The following is a 16,469-nucleotide window of genomic DNA, read 5'->3' as shown; positions in this document are numbered from 1 at the left end:
CTTCTCTGTATACTACAGCATCATCCGCGAAAAGTCGCATGGAACTTCCGACACTATCTACTAGGTCATTTATATACATTCTGAAATTCGCTAAGCTAATCTGCAACTCGTTGTCTGTACCAGAATGTCGTCTGCATAGCCACCGGTTCATTTGTGCAGAGATGAAAATCAGAGGGAGTCAATTCCCGGCTGTACTGTGGGCGATCAAATAATTCCCAGCGAAAGCGCTGCAGGGGCGTTCTCATTGACCCCCCCCCCCCCCCCCCCCCCAGTGTGCGGCCGAGAATTGTCATGAAGAAGGAAATGAATGACAGTTACGTTGCGTCGGCTGCATGAAATCTAGTGAAATCTCTCACAAGCACCTTTACTTGGCGGGAGACAATATTTCCTACGCACCTTTACGTGCTCACTGTGCGCTCAGAACTGAAAAGAGCGGCGTGACGTAATCGACGGGCTTATTAGGGACACAGCCCAACACATCTATGCGAAGCTTTGTTGTAATTTCGTTGTGCTTTCCATTTCACGATTGATCGAATATTCCTTTCGGAGTAGCCCTCGCGGATCACTTTGTCGTCCGTCGATCTGTCTTTTAGTCTGTCCGATTTTTAAGAACCATTTTGCTCAGGAATGGCTTAACGAATCATTTTCAGATTTATGTCACATATTATGGTCCATAGGCCCTCGAATATGTACAAAATTTAAGGGTCAAGTCAATTCAGTTAGAAGATACAGCCATTTAGAACAAATATTTTGCGGAAACTCGCTTATCAAAACCTATAGGGTACTTCTAGTTGACCTAGAACCATGAAATCTGGCAAGAAGCAAGGATTCACAGTACAAGTAAAACAAAAAATCCGAAACTCGATAAATAATAATTATATAACATAAAATAACTTTTTCCAAATGATGAACATACAGTGCATTCATCATCCATCAAAAGCATAACAGACGAATTTTACAGCATGCAAACACGAAAAGTAAGTTATAGTCATATTTTAGTAAGTAAATAAGTGTTTTATTGAATCTTCTCTCTCTAAGTAGATAAGCTGAAGTCTTGCTCGCTTCTTTTTGTATGTCCGGGTTAGTCTCGCGAACTACCGTAGAGATTTGATACAGTCTTGGAATTCCTGGAACTAATATCTTGCCAGTATCGAAATCGATAACAGGCGAAAGTCCTTGAAACTCTGTATTCCCAGTATGGATGAACTATATACAGGGTGAAAAGTATTTAAGCCAACAAACTCTGGGAGGTTGTAGGAGACATAAAAACAAATATTTTTCCATAATGTCATTTTTTCCTGTGAGAATTATTTAAGCCGGTGGAGGCCGTATTACGATCTTCAGTTGTAGGCAACTGCTGTCGACCAGTGTAGTAGTGCATTGTTTCTGTTTACTAATGGAGCGATACACCTAGAGTGAGTACACTGATATGGTTGGTGCGTACTACATAGCGCACTACAACGGACAAGCTGCACAGCGGGTTTATCAACAACAATGTCCTATTCGCCGTATCCCACATCATTCGACCTTTGCTGCTGTGTACCGACGTTTGCGTGAGACCGGGCCATTTAGCAGATTACCTGGACAGGGACGCCGTCGCACGGTAAGAACGCTGCCATTTGAGGAAGCTGTCTTGCAGCAATTGCACGTAACATGGGGACGAATCAGACGAATGTAAGAACAGTCCTTCGAGAGCGATTGTTACCCCCATTTCACTTACAGCGTGTCCACCCAGAGCACAGTTTTCGCAGTGGCAGCCTACCTGGAACAGTGTGAAATGCATTCTACATTTCCATCCTCTGTGTTATTTATCGATGAAACAACGTTCGGGAGTGATGGAGTCTTCAACATGCACAATTCGCATGTTTGGAGTGAGGATAACCCACATGCCACAGTTACTAGCGCTCATCAGGTGCGGTTCTTCGTTAATGTGTGAGTCGGTGTTGTTGGGGACTGTTTAATTGGGCCTTATCTGCTACCTAGGCCATTAAATGCCAGGCACTATTACAATTTTCTCGCCAGAGGATTGCCAGAATTGCTGGAAGACGTCCCGCTCCCTAAAAGACAACGCATGTGGTTCGAAGATGACGGGGCGCCGGCACATTTCAGTCGTCGTGTGCGTCGATTCCTGGACTGACGGTTCCCAGAAAAGTGGATTGGCAGAGGTGGTCCTGTACCATGCCCTGCTCGATCCCCAGATATGACCCCTCTGGACTTTTTTGTGTGGGAAGAGATGCGCAACCTTCTTGTTTACACAACTCCTGTAGCATCAGAAGAGGATCTGGTTGCCCGGATAGTAGCAGCAGCAGGAACAATTCAGGATACTCTTGGGACTTTTGCCCGTGTCAGACATAACATGATCGGACGGTGTCACCATTGTTTACGTGTCAATGGAGGCATTTTTGAAAATCTACTGTAATTGAAATTGGGTTGTGTTAGTGTGTTGTCTCTTGGTCATAAAGAAATGGAAAAGTGTTTGTTGGTTTAATTAATTTGCCGCCAGAGAAATCTTCCTCTACCGGTTTAAATACTCCTCATAGGAAAAAAAATGACATTAGGGAAAAATATTTGTTTTGATGTCCCCTACAACCTCCTAGAGTTTGTCGGTTTAAATACTTTTCACCCTGTATATACGTAAGTGTGTACAAAACTCTCAGTGCGCGGGTTCTTCTCGCACTTAACCACTTTTTTCTGTGATCATATGTTACGGAGATGTTGGCTTCACTAATATTCAGATGTAAAACAGGGATGTAGTACAAAAAGTTTTCTGGTGGTAACAGAACGCTCAATTTTTACCTGAAATGCAGGCTGTTCCATTGCTTTTGGGTCACTATTACGCAGGTTGTAGAGGACCACAATGCTATTCGATCTGCCGTTGAGCAAGCAGTAAAGATATCATAGGTGAATTATGAAAATGCAGTCAGAGTCATTAGAGTTCAGGCAGCAGAAATAAAAGCTTCGACGTTTGCCGATGACCTTGCAATCCTGTAACATACGGTAAGGGACTAGCAAAAGGATGTGAAAGACATGAATAGTGTCTTGAAGACGGGTTATAAAATGAGTATCGACAAAAGCAAAATGTGAGTAATGGAATATAGCTGAAGTGACCAAGTAAGTCGCGCCGACTGAAGTACAATGTGCCATCGAGACGGTGCGTGGGATCTGAGGCAGAAATCAAAAGAATGAGAGAACACAATCACTGAGAAAAATGTTGTATTGTACTTATCTTTGGCACGGAGTGACCTTTTCGAAATCCATTTACGAGTTCTTGGCAAAGCCGGGATGAAATTATGTTTACTTGCTATTGATGTTACGGAGAATGAAATAATGGGAAATATTGACAACTCCATTGCCAACGATGAAATACCCTGGACCCAATTTTTTTTGGAAATATTGACAACAGTTCCGGTGCAGACGAGTAGTTATTTGATCTCTTTGCTAAATGCATCTATAATATCTCGTATTGCTGTACGAAGTACAATGTCAGTTATAATGACATTCATATTAATTTTTTTTAAACTATAATCGTAGACAAATATCAGAGAGTCATATGAAACTACCTTCCAGCACTTTTTTAAAAATCCCGTACACATTTATAAAACCGATATTGAAAAGTACTGAAACGCTAGCTTTTCTTCTAAATTTTTTGTAGTTCAATAATGTAATTTTGTACGTATTTTCATTGGCATATATGGATACTGTCTGCGAAATTGGAACGCATACTAAGTAGTACAGAAGCAACAAATTAATAAGTCATACGTGACGCCGATGCTCAGCGAAAGTTTAGATTTTTTGTGGTGGATTCCAGCAAGAATTGTTGGAATCATTTCACTACACCTGGCCGCGACGTTCCATTTGGTTCATATACCACCGGAATTCCATGCTGAAATTGTGTACAATTAAGCCAATTGATCATAAGAATGGCACTGTCCCACGTACTTAAAGTTTGGAGTACGTTTACAGTTGCCGCGCCATTTAACTCACGCACCGAGCGAGATGGCGCAGTAGTTAGAACACTGGACTCGCATTCGGGGGGACGACGGTTCAATCCCGCGTCCGGCCATCCTGATTTAGGTTTTCCGTGATTTCCCTAAATCACTTCAGGCAGATGCCGGGATGGTTCCTTTGACAGGCCACGGCTGACTTCCTTCCCTAATCCAATGAGACCGATGACCTTACTGTTTGTTTGGTCTCTTTTCTCCAAATCAATCCAGTCCAGTCCAATTTAACTCCCGCATTGTGATGCACCCATGTCACAGCAGAACTGCGTATGCCGAAAACTCAGAAATTGTTGTCTCTTCTTGCACTGCGCCACTTCGTTACACAATCGTCTTAGTGTGAGACAAAATGTGTAACTTCCATTTTCAAGTCTCTTCGTACTAACCAAGGGAAATCTCCTAAAAACGATGGTCACAACTAGGGAATCTGACCCATTTTAATTTTAGTCCCTGTATGTCCATCTCTTCACAGATATGTACGGAACCTCGGCTTTCCAGGACAGAATGTCAAATCAAACACGCTTTCAGCCGTCTAATTTTCCAAATAGTTATTTTATTGGGCTGCCAGTTTCGGCGATATATTACGTCGTCTTCAAGTCCCCTGACGGACGTGTAGGAAGATTCCCACCTCTGGTCCAGTCAGATTAGGAGCCAGGATTCAGTGGCAGGTATTAGTAGATTTTTGAGACTGTGACCGCTTCATACATCACCTGTCGACATGACCTGGTCGGCGGATGATGTATGAAGCGATCGCTGTCTCTAAAATGTACGGATACTTGTAATTGAATACTGGCCCCTATTTTGACTGGAGCAGAGATTGGAGTCTTCCTACATGTCGGACAGGGGCCCTGATAATGGCGTAGCATATTGCCGAAACTGGTGGTCCAATAAAATAGCAATTCGGAAATTTAGACGTCTGAAACCTGTTTGATTTGACAGTCTCCTCTACTTTAATTTATTTCAGGGACAACATCGTCCACAATCCCAGATTGGTCTGCGCGTGTGATTCGAATTTTTGCGTGCATTTCAGTGCGCTAGGATCACTATTGTTGAAATTACGAGTATGTGCATGTCTCGAAGAATTGGGGAATATGTTTCTTCCTTCTTAATACGTGTCGTGAAACGACCAGGACAAGAACATCACATACATTAGAACTCCACCGATGGCTTACGGACAGCTATTTATCCCATGCACCATTCGGGGATAAAACAAGTAAACACGAAAATGATCATGATACCAGACCTAACCTCCTCCATATGCCATAAGTTGACTTTTGATGTACAGATTTAAATATAAAAGTAAGAAAGTTCGGAAAACGTGTTCATAAATTATTGTATTTACACGCACAACGTTCTGAAATATCTTTAAAGTACTTGCGAAAGCCTGTAGTTGTTGGTCTAACTTTAACAAGTAAACACTGATAAGCAAGCAATCGAACAAGAAAAATCCTTTTCGTTTACTGTAGCTTTTAATCGCCCCTTAGACGGCGGCGTTAAGAACACAGCTCTTTTTACAAGAAATTTATTTAATTAGATTTTGGCCGTCATCAGTTTGAATTCAGAGTAGAATCAGCCTCTTCGACGCCCGAGTTGGCTCTTGCAGAATAAACTGACACCGTTTACATAAACCCTGTCTGCGAAAAAAGGTGTTTAATTTGATGGTAGCGGAAAGGCCGCGCTGAGAGGGAGCAGTGAGGTCTTTCAAAGCCTACGAGATGGGCAAAAACAAAAGCGCTTGCAGTGGAGTAGGTTCTGAGCAACGCTCGTCTGTAGGGGCTTCTTATGTTCTCTCTCCCGCATCTGCTGTCTAACTCAAGGGGCCGACCAAGAATTCCGCTCGAGAGCTTTGTTCTGGCGTGAATGCCATAACACTTAGCGGGGTTACACGCTTCTCACACCCCCACGGCACGGTTTCTGAGCCTGAGAAGGGGGAGGAGGGAAAACTGTGAACGCATCACATTTAAATTGCAGTTCAATTACACTGCACGCGGTTTGGTTCTATTTCACATTTCTCAGCAATAGATCAGAAACAAAACAAATTGTCAGTATTATTTTCGGTGTACTGAAGACATAATTTTTATCCGGTCCAGACAATCGGCATACGGATAGACACAGACAATACCGCAGACTTTCCCAATAAGCTTGCCACGTAATCGTGACTTACTTAGTTTCATAATCGGTAAAAGATCTTTACCACTCACACGTTGATCGAAATTTTGTAGCACGTTCGCAATCTCTTTACGGTGACGTGGAAACTCTACCAGATGTAAGCAATATATCTACATCTACATTTATACTCCGCAAGCCACCCAACGGTGTGTGGCGGAGGGCACTTTACATGCCACTGTCATTACCTCCCTTTCCTGTTCCAGTCGCGTATGGTTCGCGGGAAGAACGACTGTCTGAAAGCCTCCGTGCGCGCTCTAATCTCTCTAATTTTACATTCGTGATCTCCTCGGGAGGTATAAGTGGGGGGAAGCAATATATTCGGTACCTCATCCAGAAACGCACCCTCTCTAAACCTGGCGAGCAAGCTACACCGCGATGCAGAGCGCCTCTCTTGCAGAGTCTGCCACTTGAGTTTATTAAACATCTCCGTAACGCTATCACGGTTACCAAATAACCCTGTGACGAAACGCGCCGCTCTTCTTTGGATCTTCTCTATCTCCTCCGTCAGACCGATCTGGTACGGATCCCACACTGATGAGCAATACTCAAGTATAGGTCGAACGAGTGTTTTGTAAGCCACCTTCATTGTTGATGGACTACATTTTCTAAGCACTCTCCCAATGAATCTCAACCTGGTACCCGCCTTACCAACAATTAATTTTATATGATCATTCCACTTCAAATCGTTCCGTACGCATACTCCCAGATATTTTACAGAAGTAACTGCTACCAGTGTTTGTTCCGCTATCATATAATCATACAATAAAGGATCCTTCTTTCAATGTATTCGCAATACATTACATTTGTCTATGTTAAGGGTCAGTTGCCACTCCCTGCACCAAGTGCCTATCCGCTGCAGATCTTCCTGCATTTCGCTACAATTTTCTAATGCTGCAACTTCTCTGTATACTACAGCATCATCCGCGAAAAGCCGCATGGAACTTCCGACACTATCTACTAAGTCATTTATATATATATTGTGAAAAGCAATGGTCCCATAACACTCCCCTGTGGCACGCCAGAGGTTACTTTAACGTCTGTAGACGTCTCTCCATTGATAACAACATGCTGTGTTCTGTTTGCTAAAAACTCTTCAATCCAGCCACACAGCTGGTCTGATATTCCGTAGGCTCTTACTTTGTTTATCAGGCGACAGTGCGGAACTGTATCGAACGCCTTCCGGAAGTCAAGAAAAATAGCATCTACCTGGGAGCCTGTATCTAATATTTTCTGGGTCTCATGAACAAATAAAGCGAGTTGGGTCTCACACGATCGCTGTTTCCGGAATCCATGTTGATTCCTACATAGTAGATTCTGGGTTTCCAAAAACGACATGATACTCGAGCAAAAAACATGTTCTAAAATTCTACAACAGATCGACGTCAGAGATATAGGTCTATAGTTTTGCGCATCTGCTCGACGACCCTTCTTGAAGACTGGGACTATCTGTGCTCTTTTCCAATCATTTGGAACCCTCCGTTGCTCTAGAGACTTGCGGTACACGGCTGTGTAGAATCGAATTGGTATCCCGTCAGGTCCAGTGGACTTTCCTCTATTGAGTGATTCCAGTTTTAATCTGAAAGGAACGTCTTTAAAATGGGAATTAGAGTGCAGATCAATAAGTTACATCTGCATATGCACAGGAGACCTTTGAGCTGTAACGGAAATGGCCTCGAAAACAGCACGAAGAACAGGTGTAGTACTGGCAGTCATAATTCTTCCAATGTTGCAAAGCATTCTTCAGACCTCGGCAATGAGTTTAGGAAACTAGACTGAATTTCTCAGAATGTGTCCCTTCTAAAATGCGATTTTTTAAAATGCAATCAGAAAGAAGTTTTTTTTCACCTTGCAATGTGTTACTGTGGGCAGTGTGCAGTCAACTCCACTTATAATGTAAGGTTGCAGTACATTCCGGATGTTCTAATTTTCGTTTCTGCGCTCCTTTTTCATCCATAAATTCAAATACCGAAAAATCGTTCCAGGCATGCAGCTGGACTTACCAAGTACTTTGCAATAATATATAAAGTCTCATACTCTTCGATCAGGTCCTTCGAAGACTGTTGCAAGTGACGGTGTAGTAATGTATGCGACTTCAGAGCATTTGCGATTTGTGGTTCAAATGGTTCTGAGCACTATGGGACTTAACAGCGGAGGTAATCAGTCCCCTAGAACTTAGAACTACTTAAACCTAACCTTGTAAGTAGGCTGTTTAGGTTTTTATGTTGGTAACGCCACGTAGCGCTCTGTATGAAAATCACTGGCTGTGCTGTGTGCAGTCGGAGGCTGGTCAGCATTGTTGCAATAGTCGCTATTGTAGTGTTGGGCAGTTGGATGTGAACAGCGCGTAGCGTTGCGCAGTGGGAGGTGAGACGCCAGCACTGGTGGATGTGGGGAGAGAGATGGCAGAATTTTCAGAGCGAACGATCTGGACGTGTGTCCGCCAGAAAGAGTAAATTTATAATGCTGGATATCATGAACTGATATATATATTATCACTTTTGAACACTATTAACGTAAATACATTGTTTGTTCTCTATCAAAATCTTTCATTTGCTAACTATGCCTATCAGTAGTTAGTGCCTTCAGTAGTTTGAATCTTTTATTTAGCTGGCAGTAGTGGCGCTCGCTGTATTGCCGTAGTTCGAGTAACGACGATTTTTGTGAGGGAAGTGATTCATGAAAGGTATAGGTTATTGTTAGTCAGGGCCATTCTTTTGTAGGGATTATTGAAAGTCAGACTGCGTTGCGCTAAAAGTACTGTGTGACAGTTTAAGCACAGTCGTATAATTTTTCTATGGGGACGTTTCAACCTAAGGACATCACACACATCCATGCCCGAGGCGGGATTCGAACCTGCGACCGTAGCGGTCGCGCGTTTCTAGACTGAAGCGCCTAGAACCGCTCGGCCATTACGACCGGCCTAACGATTTGCGCCACCAATTTCTTGACGTGCTCCATACCTGCAAATTTAGCACAGTGTGCTTCTTGATGTACGCAACAACGAATCCTGTCGTTCTAATTTTTTTGCTCTTTCATTGTCAACTGTAAATCTGTAAAGTCTTTCTACATTGTATTGTAATGTCTTTTCCTAGCAAATTTGCAGTATTTGTTGACTGTGTGACTGCATAAGAGATACTGGTAATTATTGTCTCTCTCTTCTCTGTATTCCCATTTAGTTTCAAAGGCTTGTGACGATAGATAACTAGCTGCCTCTTTTTGCGCAAACGGCCGCTCGACCTTTGAACATCATCCATACAACGAACAAATATAGCTGACACTGCGATTCTGCCGAACTGAAGAGAGTTGTGCCCACCGGAAAATGCCGCAGCGTACTACTAAATGATATGTCTCCCTGTACTGGGTACCTCAGACAAGGACCGAGCAAAACTAAGAGAAGCCCACATGTGGCCTGCACGCTCGGCACGCTCAGTCTTGACCGGGTATGGCAATTTAGTTCGTCCCTACTTGTAAACTAAACTAAACTCCACCCGAACAGGCCATGAAGGCCCAACGGTACCGATCGGCCGCCGTGTCATCCTTAGCCCACAGTTGTCACTGCATGAGGATATGGAGGGGCATGTGGTCAGCACACCACTCTCCCAGCCGTATCTCAGTTTACGAGACCGGAACCGCTACTTCTCAGCCAAGTAGCTTCTCAGTTTGTCTCACAAGAGCTGAGAGCACCCCCATTCCCAACAGGGATCGGCAGACCGGATGGTCACCCATCCAAGTGCTAGCGAGCCCGACATCGCTTAACTTCGTTGGTGGGACGGGAATCGGTGTTACCACTGTGGCAAGACCGTTGTCCCGTCCCTACTTGTAGGGGGTCGCAAATTCAGATTATAGTTATGAAACTGAAGAGGAGGAAATGGGTTACAAGACACACAGAAACGTTATCATAAAATATTCATGTATTAAAACAAAGAGCTTTCACATTGCCAAGGACAGCCATTAACACATGATTTCGTACCCGCCCAGCCTCAGTCGATTTCTTGCTTCAGGGGAAACCGGTTATCTCCCTAATCCCCCTAAATGGGTGGGAGTCGGGGACGATTAGAATTGTCTCAAGGGCAACTAATTCCCGTGATGGCCTGCGTTTTCCAACACTCCCACGGAAAGTTCTAGGATTGCCACCAGCAAGCAGCGCCTTACTGAATCGCTATTAGCTCGAATGGGAAATGACCAATGAAATTGCCAGCATGCGCCCACTTAGTCTCATTTGCCGAAAGGGTTAAATGTTAAATAATTCCGTGTAGTGGTTCGGAGCTCGCGAAGTAAAGGGATTGGCAGCAAATGGGGTTAAGAATTTGTGTGGCCTCTGCGGCGAAGGTGGTGTTATGAACTGTATATAACAGATGTCGGCAGTAGGTGATACTTCGTGATCAACCAATATACTTAGTGAAGTATGGAAGCCTAAGGGGATACGAAAGGTGTTTCTGGGCGTGTGTGTGGAATTCTACTTAGCGCTTTCCTGTTTAGTTCAGCAAGAGTTGCTGATAAATGAGTGCGGATTAGATTAAAATTCTCATGGGCATTTGCAGCGCGTCATTTTATAAAATCCTTTAAAATATGAACTATTAAACCGACGTTTCGGCCGTATGACAACTGTCTCCCTCAGGGCAAGAGTGGTTGCGCAGAAGGAAAGGTCCACTATTTATAAAAAAAAGTTGTAATACATCTAAAAAGTTGATTTAATAGTTTATATTTTAAAGTATTTTATACAATGACGCTGTACGACACCAAGAAGAATTTTAATCATGTTGACACCCAAAAGTAAGACTCTACATTTTTTTCGAGGGAACTGGGTATAAAACCAGGAAAGGAATAGACCGTAGTCTTGAGGAGAGAGTAAATCCTGGCATGGCACTTCTGTACAATAATTAATGGAACCCGTAGCAAACCTAAGTAAGGATATCTGGAGAGGAATTTGAAGAGCATTCCTCTCAAATTATAATCCCATGTTCAGATTGGTAGAAGCTTTACCAGAGAGTGATGGAAGGGTAGTAACACTGAATAATGGGCATCTGTAGGGAGTGGTCACAAATAATTAGTAGACTTTTCATCAGTTTCTACGAGGGCAAGTTGAACAATAAAGGAATAATTGTTAAAAAAGGTACCTTTAGTTTTGAAAATATAGAAAGTAACGCAATTTTCTACATAACCTCCCACAACGTCTTTACATTTATTCGCTAACTTGACAAGCTTCCTAGTCCCTCCTGAACTCAGTAGTAGCAATAATAGCTTTTTGGTATCGTGTATATTAGCTCTTGCACGTCATCCTCGTAAACACGGGTTCACATAGGTGCTTCTTCATCGAATCAAAAAGTTGAAAATGATTTGGAGCAAGGTCACGCCACTACGTGGGGGCTCCAGTAGCTCAAAAACAAAATTTTTAAAGTACTGGATTATTTCCCCATATATATGCGGGCGGGTATTACCTTGAAGCAAAGTGACACCTTTAGAAAGTTTCCCGTCACGCCTCCGTTTTACTATTTGGTTTCAGAACTTGCGGCAGTCGTCACTATTCACTGTTTGATATTGAGGAGTGTCCTGAATTATAAGTTTGTAACACGCTCGGGGGTACAAATGGGGGTGGGGGACCCTTAAACTGACAATCAATTCTGCTTTTCTTGACCGTGCGCCCTGTCCACACCACGTACCTGATAATCCCGCGGCGGTCGTACTGTTCTGCTCCACACTGCTACTGGCTTGCCTGAAATTATCTATCGAAATAGTCAAGCGGGTTTAGGGGAGCCACTCAACGTTAAAACACAACACTGTACTATGTCTGCTATGAACATCTATATTCTGAGACGATATGGAAACAACAGGTTGCACTGTTTACACTCTAAATTGTAAATGTTTATCCCAATTAGCAATCTTGATGATTAACAGTCCAAAATATAATTCGGACGAGCGTACGCGTAACCGACAAGACGCGGGTGATTGTTGATGATGCGGAAGCCGAATGATCGCACGAAAGTTCTTACGCTCGTCACGCATGCACAGATATTTGGTACCAGTCCTCATTGACACTAGTAATAAATTTTAATACTGTTCACAAAGTTAAATTTACAGTTCGCAGTTGTACGAGCGGGCGCGTAACCGTCGCGGCGCGGCTGATTGTTGATCATTTGGAAAAGCGATGATCGAATGCACGTCCTCACGCTCGCTGCAAGACACTGGCACTTATTTGTACTCTTTTGTTGTAACTAATATTTGCTGATTTACATTAGTTCATTCTGAGAGACCGAACACGGCACGGTTGATTGATACTATACGGTACGACACGCAACGAGAGGATACACAAATACGTTATCAGCAGCACTGCTCATTTTTAAATTATTTCTTGACCCACTTTCCCCTGAATCATTTACTTATTTTATCAATTTACCGTAATAAGACTTGTAGCAACACTTCAACTTCCATGCTAACAATGCCTCTCACATGCAGAGCTACACACTACACAACATAACAGTACCGTGTCCCGCGCTCGACTCTCTACAGACACGGCTGCCCCCGCAAAGATACTCCACAACTAAGCCAGCGATATGACAATACGCTTACAAGTGTACATTTCACATTTCAAAACCGAGTCATAATCAACTTTCCTGCAGAAGCTTGATACTTGAACTTTTTTGCTGAAAGCTAAGATCGATGTTTCCACACCATGCTCTTCTGCTGTCTGTGGTTCGTAGGGAAGTGCGTACCTCACATCAACGGTTGTTGTGCTATTGTGCAACTACTAAAATGTTCGCCTTCATTTGCAAAATGTTACAATGTGATTCCGACATTACAGATTGTTTCTCTTTGTGTAAACGTAGGCTTCCTCGGCCGTTGTCACGGTCAATAAAATTTCTCTGGGTTTGAGGTCGTATTGTCAGCTATAAAATTCCGACGTTTCGGCGACTGTTGCAAGGCTAACTACAGCAATACACCCTGAGGAAGGTGCCTTGCAACAGTCGCCGAAAGGTCGGAATTTTATAGCTGACTATACGACCTCAAACCCAGAAGAATTTTATTGACCGTTCCTCCTTGCATTTGTCTGACTGTCTGTGTGCTACACAATTAGCAGAAAATTAGTGACAATTTAAACCTGGTTTTACACCAGATAGGATGGAACGAACACAAGCGAACGAGCATTCGTAAACAATTCGCCAATGTTCGTTACGATTCATTCGTTTATCTTGTGTGGTTATAACTAAAAATTACTCGAAGTGGGCCAGTGTTGGCTGTAATTATTGTTTGGCAACGAAACGTGACACATGTGCTAATGTGTTAATGCGGAACCTATTTACGCTAAACGCTGTGACTTCCCTCCAGTTCGTTAAAGGATGTACAGATGTTGTCTTCACCGTCATTCATCCATCTTTGCCTTAATCTTCCTCAACGAATTTGTTGGACTGGACCCCAAACAACTGTTTACGTAATTGCTACATCACTCTGAAATCCAGCGTACAAGTACCAAATCCTTTGGACATCGTAACATTTCCTAGTGAGATTTTTTCTTCCATAACTTACCTAAAGTCACTTATTTTTGCCTACAATGTTTTTGCCTCTAAACACATATTTTGTCTTATTTACTCCAAGGTTGTTTTATTTTTTTTTTTTAGTTTTTCAGCCGTTGAGTACTTCTCCAAACCCACCTTTTCTGAACACTTGTTTTCTGCAATGTTCATTACTATAATTCGCATAAGACTTAGTGGAAAGGTTGACGGTGGAGCCACAGTTATTTTAGGAAAGTTTCCTTTCCATTAACTGCTGGCACAAATTAGTTGTACCAACTTCTCCGTACTATATTGGTCAACTTATATCTTCAGTACATGAACTGCTTTTTGACATCACAATCCTTAAAGATAGGTAATTATCGGCCACGTCAGTGATTTCTCTGGCTATTCACACATTCATTCCATTCCTGTTGTCAGCTATATTCTTTAGTCTTGGATTAATCTTTCCACTTCCTTTTCTTAATTTTTACAACGTGCTTTTAATGTCTGCTTCACACAGTGTTATATAATTTCTTACATGTTGATTAAACGACCCCCGAACCTATTTCCAGTTTCCATACTGTTAAGCTAGTAGATCCAATTACGTGTTAGGTAGTATACACTCTTTACTAACGTCTGTACCCATACCAGACAAACCGCGTATATTCTTGTTGTAGCCCTATTGGTGCTCCTGGTTTTTGTATAGACTTCTGATTAGGTGTAGTAGGTTCTCAGCTGACTTTTTCGCGATTACAGTCAAGGACCCAGCCTCTTATTATCACATATACAAACTCGAGTCAGGTGAGTTCTATTGCCTCGCAAAACAGCAAATATATCATTACGAGAAAGGTTAAATAGTTGTTACGTTAAGAAGCTTTCCTAATCGTTTTCGCTGGCAGCTGTTACCATTAACGCAGAAGTTAACATAAATAATAAAGCAGCTAAGTTAGCAAAAGCAAAATTCGAAACCAAGTGGTTAATAACTGAAATTAAAATAAAATATAAGGAGAATGAAAACCTCAATAACTCAATGCATAAGTGACATCTGCAATTATTAAATGGGCTATATTTTCCCAGTTCATGTATGCGCTCCACCATATACATAAGGCTCTTAGTAAAGAGCATCAGGAAGTCTGCTCGGTGCGCAAGAAGCAGTCAGGATCTCACATTAACCTTAAAATAAGTGAGCCTCAAATAAATGTGGAGCAGCAGGAGCACACATTCTGCAACAGAGTGATAAACTCAACTGACGTATTTCAGTTATGAGAACTATGTGCAGATGGGTTCGTAAGAAATCCAAAGCAATATTATCAACCCCTGCTCGTGGATGGTTCCAGTTTTAAATTATACAACTATGCTACTTCCAAGGTTCTTAAATGTTTATTGTCTACAAGGTAGCGCAAATAATTGAGATTGTAATTGTCTCAGAGTTGATAAGGGATTTGCAAGTGCCTTTGAACAGAAAGGATAGTGTCTTGAAAACGAGGTTATAAGATGAAAAAAAGTGCAATTGAAACAAGAGCCCTCGGTCACTATTATTTTTAGTCTTATTGACCAGGTTACAACACTTCTAAGAGTGCCTTCATCAGAATTCAATGAAAATGGCCTATAACATAGTTACAAATTTATAGAAAAAGACATTTTTATATTAAAAGTGTAAGTACGGCCTAACAATAAAAGACACAGGCAGTACTTCCATGTCACATATAAAATAATTAACAGGCCAGAAGGGCTTTCGTCACAAAATACATAAAACGGAATGCGTGAAGGCGAGCCACTAGGGGCTACTCGTACCTGTACAGCCACCGATTGCAACGGAAACAAAAGTAATAGTGTAAGTAGGACTCGCGATATGAGATTTCCCTACAAACTTAATTAAGTATGCAGATAATAATAAATAGTAACAATAGTTTCATGTGGCTCAATAGCTGGTGCATGTCTTTTTATTGGACACAACGTAGACTACTTACATGTTCCCAGAATGAGATTTTCACTCTGCAGCGAAGTGTGCGCTGATATGAAATTTCCTGGCAGAATAAAACTGTGTCCCAGACCGAGACTCGAACTCGGGACCTTTGCCTTTCGGGGACAAGTGCTCTACCATCTGAGCTACCGAAGCACGACTCACGCCCGGTACTCACAGCTTTACTTCTGCCAGTATCTCGTCTCCTACCTTCCAAGCTTTACTGGCAGAAGTAAAGCTGTGAGTACCAGGCGTGAGTCGTGCTTCGGTAGCTCAGATGGTAGAGCACTTGCCCGCGAAAGGCAAAGGTCCCGAGTTCGAGTCTCGGTCGGGCACACAGTTTTAATCTGCCAGGAAGTTTCATATCAGCGCACACTCGGCTGCAGAGTGAAAATCTCATTCTGGAAACATCCCCCAGGCTGTGGCTAAGCTATGTCTCCGCAATATCCTTTCTTTCAGGAGTGCTAGTTCTGCAAGTTCCGCAGGAGAGCTTCTACAAAGTTTGGAAGGTAGGAGACGAGATGCTGGCAGAAGTAAAGCTGTGAGTAACGGGCGTGAATCGTGCTCGGTAGCTCAGTTGGTAGAGCACTTGCCCGCGAAAGGCAAAGGTCCCGAGTTCGAGTCTCGGTCGGGCACACAGTTTTAATCTGCCAGGATGTTACTTATATGTTCTTAACAACCCCATTTTTCCATCTGGGCATAGGGAACCGACAAGTTTACCTTGGAATCCGAATCATGTGTTGTTTCTGGCGACTCCTCACATCACTGAGAGGTGAAGGCTAGTTTACAAACGAGGCTGAAACCACCGCGGTCCGATCGAGATTAGAAGCCCACGACCTCTCGGTTTTCAGG

The 16,469-nt window shown here is 42.7% G+C and overlaps 1 non-coding gene across 1 annotated transcript; it reads left to right on the top strand.

Annotated features, from left to right (window-relative positions):
* Positions 1-16,179: 16,179 nt before the first annotated feature.
* Positions 16,180-16,253, top strand: Trnas-cga. Its single transcript has one exon. It is a non-coding gene; the product is annotated as a tRNA-Ser (tRNA).
* Positions 16,254-16,469: the final 216 nt, after the last annotated feature.

The sequence above is a fragment of the Schistocerca americana genome, chromosome 2, assembly GCF_021461395.2.
Source record: "Schistocerca americana isolate TAMUIC-IGC-003095 chromosome 2, iqSchAmer2.1, whole genome shotgun sequence".
Classification (NCBI taxonomy): domain Eukaryota; kingdom Metazoa; phylum Arthropoda; class Insecta; order Orthoptera; family Acrididae; genus Schistocerca; species Schistocerca americana.
The sequence above is the reverse complement of the archived record's forward strand: the minus strand, read 5'-3'. Positions and strand labels throughout refer to the sequence as shown.